Source organism: Capsicum annuum, chromosome 2, assembly GCF_002878395.1.
Source record: "Capsicum annuum cultivar UCD-10X-F1 chromosome 2, UCD10Xv1.1, whole genome shotgun sequence".
Classification (NCBI taxonomy): Eukaryota; Viridiplantae; Streptophyta; class Magnoliopsida; order Solanales; family Solanaceae; genus Capsicum; species Capsicum annuum.
This window is the reverse complement of record NC_061112.1, coordinates 126,268,019-126,275,409: the sequence shown is the minus strand read 5'-3', so window position 1 is coordinate 126,275,409 and position 7,391 is coordinate 126,268,019.

Here is a 7,391-nt window from a genome sequence, read left to right as displayed (position 1 = left end):
TAGTCCTTTGCATCCATTATTCGTGTCTACATTTCTTTTGTGCTTTTATCATTTTTATAAATCGTAGTACTTCTTGGTTCAAGTTCGAATATTATTTCCTTGAGTCTTCAAACAAAGAATCCATTCTGACCAAGGAGTAGACTCACCCCTCGATGCATCACGAACTACAAGCCAACTTGCAACCCTTGTGAATCCAAGTGCGAGACGATCAAGTGTGTGAGAGTGTGGTGAGGTTGTTTCGAACTAACTAGTGTTTTGCTTTGTAGGCTTGTTCTTTTTTTTTTAGGTGCAATTACAATGGAAACCGTGATTGCAAGTGCTATTTTGGCTAAACTTGAAGCCATTACCCGTCAATGGAAAGTGATAAATGAAAGGTTGGATCACATGGGAGTTCCAAGGGAGCAAGTGAGCAGCCCGAACATATGTCAAGATGAAGATCATAGCTCATGTGAGCTACGAGGTAAAAATGCTACCCCCTACACTCCTATGAACGTAGTTGCGGTTTTACCTAGTGTAGGAGTGCATGACTCTTCATTTTGTGATACTCTTGATATTGTTAGGCCGCATGAGAACTAAACTCTTATAGTAGGTACGCAAGCACTAGTTGATGCTTTAGATGACAAAATTGATTCTCCTCGTGAGAATGATTTGTGTCCATCTAGTGATAGCACTTATAACTTGACTAAGATTCGATTACCAAGTGACGAGAGTATTCAAACACTAGTTGACCCTTATGAAAAACAAGGTGAGTCTATGTTGATATGTAAATTACCAGAAACTAGTGAGGGTGAGCAAAATGATCAACCGGGCGTAGATGATCTTAAATTGCTTGAATGTTTAGAAAACTCGAGTTGTGATTGTCCTTGTGAAAACGATTTTAATTGTGGTCCTTTGGCTGCCCGTGATAGTTTGTATGTATGTGAGGACTACTCTTGTGAAAGAGAAGGTGATATGTGCTTAGAAATGCCATCTACTTCTTCTTTATGTGTTTCTTATGTTGGACATATTCCTAGTGGAGATTTTGAAACTAGTAGTAAGTGCATGCATGAGAACCCTTTATTTGAAGTTGACTTATGGAACACCTTTCTCAACCCTCTTTTTGTTCATGATATTTCCAATGGTGATAAAGAGGGCTTGCTTAATTTCGAGGATGACATCCTAGGGGAAAGTGAGAGTGTCCAAAACCTAAGCCCTTGGTTACGTCTCTCATTTGATCCTGGTAACTTCTTAGGGTGTGAAGGACAAATAGTTGTTGGTCGGTCCACTTGTTTGAGTGATATTGCTATATGTGTTGAGTGGTCTTTACTTTCAATTAGGGAACCACCCCTTTGTAATATTTTTGCTAAGCCTCTCGTCATTAAAGCGAAGGATGTGTGGCTATATCTCAAGTGTGTACCTCCTTGGCATGTTGATGTTGTTTATTGTACTAACTCTAACCCTCATTTCATGAGGATGTGGTGCTTGTTTCTCTTCTATTCATTCTTGCAAGGTTTGGATTCGAGGTCGAATCCTTTTCAAGAAGGAGAGGATGATACAAGTCAAATGGCCACCCTAATTTTTGAAGCATTGAAGACTCGAGGATTCATGGTGTGGAGACTTAATAGCTCACAGTTTTTGGCTATCTTCATTGAGGGCATTTTGGTCACTTCTCTTTGCCCAAAATGCACTCTATGGCCACCCCTCTCATTAAGGGTAGTGTAGTCATTTGTCTTCTTTTGTAATGTAATATAAATAGAACAAGATTGGGTTTTTAGGAATTAGTTGTTTATTGATGTAAGACTTGAAACATGAAACACCTTTAGTTTTAGGGCTTGGAATAGCCACCACACCGAAATGAGGGCAACAAGTGTGGACATTACTTGTGTCAACGTAGGAGTTAGGTTAATCGTTGTGTGTAGTATTAAGGGTCCAAGAGTATCACATGTTCTTGGGTTCTTAAGATTTTACCAACCAAGGTCTAACTATCTATCCATTTTGTTTATGTTGTAATCGTTTGTTTGTGTTCTTGTAATTCAAACCCGTGACTTGTTGTTCTTATTCCATTGTTGTTGTTCTTCATTATGTTGTTGTTAACATAGTTTTTTGTTGGCTATTTTTAGGTGTTAAACACCACAATGCATTGTGTTCTTGTTGTTGTTTGTTGAATCCGAGAGGGGTCATCCAAAGGGTCCACGATTTTCTTGACTAGTGGACTATTTTGGGTGTTTGTTTCGTGTTTCTGTTGTCATTCTTGTATCAATTTATGATTTCAATTTTTAAGTGATGAAGCTGAATAATGTATTTTGAAAGTGATTAAGATTAAGCTAAGACTATATTAGGCTTCACTATTTTTGAAGATTAGACCTCTTTTTATGCTTGGTTGTATTAGTTGATTAGGCCATGAGTTTGCAATATTATGAATTATCTTATTCATATCAGGTTGATTGTTGGTACAACAAAAGTATTTGGAGGATTCATCACTTCTGTGTGAGGAATTTGAGGGAGATACCTCTTCATCACTTCCAGCATCCTTTGTTGCGTTTTAGTTACCAGTTTTTTTCAAATAATCGTATCGATCTTGTAGCTTGAAGCCCATCCACGACTGGCATGCATACATCCTGCACAAATAAGATAAATACCAGCACAAGTTAGCATAAATACCTCCCTGGCTAATATTTGATACCAAATGTATGAGGCATTAATATATGTAGAGCCTGAGAGCAAGTACATAGTCTGCTAAGTTATTGGTATGTCTTCTGCTGCGAACATTGGACGAAAAATTGCATAATCCCCTTGTTCTACATTCTTTATCTACGGACTGGATCGATTAATATCTAACCTTTACTTACGGACCAAAATATTAAGAAAGTTTCAAGTCTTAAACTTCTGTTTTAAAAATGTTCCAAGGACCCTCTCTCTCTAACCCTACAACCAAACAATGAAGGATTCCAGTCATGGATTTGTGAATTTAGTAGAAATTTATATCTTTGGGTATAGCTCTATATATGCGTGTCAGAAAAAAGAGATAAATATACATATCAGAACCCACAACATTATCTGCCACTGCAATAATTGATATTGAGATGAACAATAAGCATGCATGAGTAGGACCTTAAGTGAGATATGAGCTAAAATTCTACATACAAAATCTTTAGTGAAAGAAAACCAAATGTCCAGTTAATGTACCATCAAAATGAGGTCATATTTGTTGCTTTGAACCGCACGGACAGCTTCCAATCCATTATTCACTATATCGATGTCATGACCCAACTGTTCCATCATAGACCGTGTTACCATCACAAGTATTTAGTTTTATTCTACAAGAAGGATGTTAGGTTTCGAAGAGGTTTTTATTATTTTTGCTACATTTCCAGAAGAGCACTCAAAAGTTCGATCAGGTTGTTTCAGTAACTAACTTTTATCTATTTTCGTTGTAATTTAAATCTGATCACCATTTGTAGCTGCAGATTTTAGTAAATAAAAGTAACTTCTAAAATGAAAAATTCATTTTGAAACCAAAAAATCATGATGGCTAATAAAAGTGTTGTACTTATGATAACAACCAGACCTCATAACAACGTTGCTGACTGATAATTATGAATTAAAAACCATAACAAATAAATTAACCATAACTTGACCAATGTCAGCAACCATAACATGTCCAAAACATACATAATTCAAAAACTGATAAGCACATCATGCTTGCAACAAAATAATATCATCAAGACAGACCCAAAACAAAAGGAATACTGTCTACAATAAATCAAAACAATCAAAGAAATATTAACTACAACAAACCAAAAAAGACGCCAAATTAGAGCCAAACTAGACTCAAAACAGTTGCCAAAATAGATTCAAAATAACTTATCATCTTTTTGTCCTAAACTTTTTAGCCCTTTATGCTTGTAACATGCTGGTGGTAACTGCATCTTTTCCTTGCCAAGTTAATTCAATCTGTTTGAACCATTAGAAGAGGGTATTTACCATCTACCTTAAAGTCGGGCATTGAGCTACTACCGGGTGCACAGAGTCAAGAATGTGCTGACTTTCTCAAGTTAGGTATAGGACTGTTAAGTTGATATCCAATAGGTTCCTCTTCAATAGTCTGTTTCTGCTTAGCAGCTCCTTGCTTTGAATGCTTATCACAATACAAAAAATAATAATTATAAAGTGTAATAAAATAAAAGTAAATACAGTATAAAGTCTAATTAAATTGCCTTTCCACTACTTCTTGGATTATGATTTCTCAGTCCACATTTGCAACATGTCATCACTTTACCTTTTCTTGATTGCTTCCATACCTTTTTTCTCTTAAGTGCTTCATCTTTTTGTCTATTCCTTTCGCTCTTAGGTCTTCCAACAAGCTTAACCATTGTTGGTGGTTCAATGGCTTGTAAAGGATCAACCTTCCAAAATAGTTCTTCTCTAACAGGTTATAATTTGTATTTATAAACTTGCAAAGCTGCCTCATTGCTGTAATATTTACTAATTTGAGTCTTAGGCTTTATTTGCTTGTGCTCCATTGCTTTAATTACATGTGGACATGAAATTCCAGTGAGGTCCTGCATCCTACAAGTACACCTCTTCTCGTTCAGATGGACAATATGCTTGTCTTCACCTTCTGTAACCTCATATTCATTGTCCCCATTGCCACTCACCCTATAAACTTGAGATATCTGTAAGAACTCATTATACAATAACTCACTTTTGGGACTAAATTGATCATCTTTCCACTTTATCATGAAGGCCTCTTTTTATGACAATCGTGTCATCATCTTGACCCTAATTTCTTCCAATATTTTATTCATGGACATAGATCTTGCTTTAAGTATCCATACACTGAAGGACTTTGTAAAATTATTTTCTACAATCTGATTTTTGCACACTGTATCAAGATAAACGCTACACCATATTTTGGGAGGGTACCTATCAAGTAAATCTTGTCCAACAGCTTCCTCTACCTGTTTGATATTTTCAAGTTGGTCTTCAAATTCCTCACTAACTGAAAAAGAAGACCATACATCCCACCACAAAAGCTTCTTCAACTCACCTTCACCCAATCGCCTACACCAATTTGCCTCAATATATCTTACACAATATCTATGATATGCTTCAGGCAGAACATTCTTAACTGCATCAACCAACCCCTAAACATCATATGAAAATAAATACATAGCATGCAATATCACAATCAACATACAAATTAAATGAATCAATGGTATTAGAAAAGACCGTTACCTTTTGAATGTCTGATTTAAATGTTATTCCTTCACCATTTTGAAGTTCAAGTGAATTTTGCAAATATTGCATCAACACGGTCCAAGTCCTTTTGGTCTCTTTGTCTACCACAGCTTATGCGATAGGATAGAAACAATTCATACTGTCTTGACCAACAACAACTAATAATTGTTCCTTGGCTTTTTCTTTAAGGAATGTACCATTTATCTCAATAAGTGGCCTTAAACCTGCCTTTAAACCCATCTTCAATGCCTTGAGTAGATATACATCCTAAGAAATTTTCTCCTACCATTTTGTAGTACCTCCTTAGATAATTGAATTACAACATCATATCCTGGATTGCAACTCCTTAATTCAGTTGCATCAGCCTCTAATTTATCTTAACAAACTGTAAAACTACCTTGTAGAGATTCCAACATCTCCCTTTTTGCTCTCTTGCATATTTCTTCACTTACATTTAAGTCAAACACCCTATGTAAGTCATCTTTCATGTCCTTTACCTTTTATTTTGGGTCATTTCGAATTTTTTTCTTGAAATAAAATGTTATGATTGTGTAGTCAATCACATTGTTGTCTTATGCAATCAAATGGGGCTCAATATGATCAATTAGTGTTTTGACACTTGCTCCAAGAGTGGTGTCATCCTCAAAAATTAATAATTGAAATAGACAACCTTCAACATCACACTTATATCTCAATTTTTTTCAATCACTTTTCACCACAGCAAGTCCTACCTTCTTAGACAAAACACAAAATTTGCAAAATTGCCTTGCTTTTGGTATGCCTTTGAAGGCCATAACCTTAGCAATGTGCTTATAATCTTGCAAACTATCTGTTGTAGTCCTTTTTTTTTTTTTAACAAAATCCTCTAATTCATTAGAGTTATATTCAGAATAGCTAAACTTCATTTCATTATCACTGCAATCTGTTCCTGCTTCATCAACTATCGGTACAGGTAAAAATGAACTACTATGCATGACAATGTCAAGAACATCAACAGATAACTCACAATCATCAGTAGCAAACAAGTGAATGGAATGAAAATCCTCAGACACAAAAGATAATAATGTCCTAATTCCATCATCACCTATCAGAATGTCCAAGTACAATAAGTTGTTGGACACCTAAAAAACATAACTTACTTGTGTACTCATTCACTAAGTCAATAAAAGAAAGGAGATCAGGATCATACTCATTCCAACAGTAGACCCATCCCTTCTCATAAAATGTTTTTAGGTGCTTAACCCAATCACCACCATGATGAAAGTATACGATAACATTTATCATTTTAATAACCTACAAGGAGTCAAACATTATTATACAATAACAATCACCAAAAACAGGCTCAAAGTAGACCAAAACAGATACTAAACAAACCTAAAATTAACCCAAAAATAAATACTCAAAACAGGTCATCAGATGTTCAAAGATTACAAATTTACAACTTGAATATTCAAAGGAAAAAGTATACCAAGTTAACATCATTATACACTAACAGTCACCCAAACAGACACAAAATGAATTAAAAACAGGCTCAAAGTAGACCAAATGGAAACTAAACAGACCTAAAATTAACCCAAAAAATAAGTACTAAAAATAGATTATCAGATGCTCAAAGATTATAAATTTACAACTTGAATATTCAAAAAAAGGTACACCAAGTTAATAATACACTAACAGTCATCAAAACAGATCTAAAATAGATCAAAAACAGGATCAAAGTAGACCCAAACAAATACTAAACAGACCTAAAATAAACCCAAAAGAGAAGTACACAAAATAAGTTATTAGATGCTCAATGATTACAAATTTACAACTTGAATATTCAAAAATAAAAAGTACACCAAGTTAACATCATTATAAACTAACAATCACCAAAACAAATTCAAAATAGATTAAAAAAACAGGCTCAAATTGACCCAAATAGATACTAAACATACCTCAAATAAGGCCAAAAGAGAAGTATACAAAACAAGTTATTAGATGCTCAAAGATTACAAATATACAACTTGAATATCCAAAAATAGAAGTACACTAAGTAAAATACCATTATTCATTAACTATCATCAAAACAAACTCAGGAAATCAGTTGGTTATATGCACAAAAATTGAAAATTTATATCTTTAATAACCAATAGTCAGAAGTAGACCAAGTGAAACACCATTATACAATA